At 72.4% G+C, this 843-nt stretch overlaps 1 protein-coding gene across 1 annotated transcript in view; it reads right to left on the reverse strand.

Moving 5' to 3' along the window:
* ATP5B (ATP synthase, H+ transporting, mitochondrial F1 complex, beta polypeptide) overlaps positions 1 to 843 on the reverse strand; it is a 6596-nt gene that overhangs the window by 436 nt on the left and 5317 nt on the right. The gene's annotated exons all lie outside the window — the stretch shown is intronic.

Genomic DNA, 843 nt, shown 5'->3' on the forward strand with positions numbered 1-843 from the left:
CCCCTACCCTGACCCGGGCCGGCCCGGGCACACCAGGACTGGAAAGAGGAAAAAAAAAGCCTTTCTGTCCCCAGCCGGCGGCGACGTGCCAGCTGGGAATGCCGCTGCCGGCGCTGGGGGTCAGAGGAAGGAGCAAAGGGATGAACCAGAACTGGGCAGATGGTGGCTGCAGGTCGGCACTGCAGACTGGGAAGGACTGGAAGGACTGGGAAGGACTGGGTGCAGGGAGGAGGCCGCGGGGAGCAGGGCCGGAGCGAAGCGCCGCGGCCGCGAGGGGAAAACGAAAGCTGGGAAGGTGGGAATTCACCGCGGCGAGGGCAGAGGGACCGGGCCCCAACCGTGGCCGTGCCAGGACGGGGACCGGGGGCCATGGAGCCGCCACACAGCGCCCTTGCTCTGGGGACAAACAGGGCCTAACCCCGGTGCGGGGACACCCTGGGCCCCGTGGGTGCCGGAGCCGCCCTGGGCATCGCCGGGCCGGTGGCCAGCGCTGGGCGCGGTGCGGGCAGAGGCCGTGTGGCTCCTGCCCGGGGTTGGGGCTTGTGCCCGTCGTGGCCCCCGCTCCCCCCGGGGCGGCACGTGACCCAGCACCCAGCTGCAAACTGGGCCATGGCACGTAACCGGAGCCGGTGGCCAGAGGGAGAGGCGCGGAGGGCGACGGCCAGGGATGCACCATCAGTCTGGGGGGCCGGTGACACCCCCGGGGGTCTCACCGGGGCTGTCCCCCCCACCGGAGTGGGCAGAGCCGACGTGGCAGCGCCCGCTCGGCCCGGTGCTGACGCCCAAACCCACCGGTGGCACCAGCACCCAGCCTCACCACGCTCCCAGTGGCTGCCGGTACCG

Source organism: Calidris pugnax, unplaced genomic scaffold, assembly GCF_001431845.1.
Source record: "Calidris pugnax isolate Ruff unplaced genomic scaffold, ASM143184v1 scaffold421, whole genome shotgun sequence".
NCBI classification, from domain to species: domain Eukaryota; kingdom Metazoa; phylum Chordata; class Aves; order Charadriiformes; family Scolopacidae; genus Calidris; species Calidris pugnax.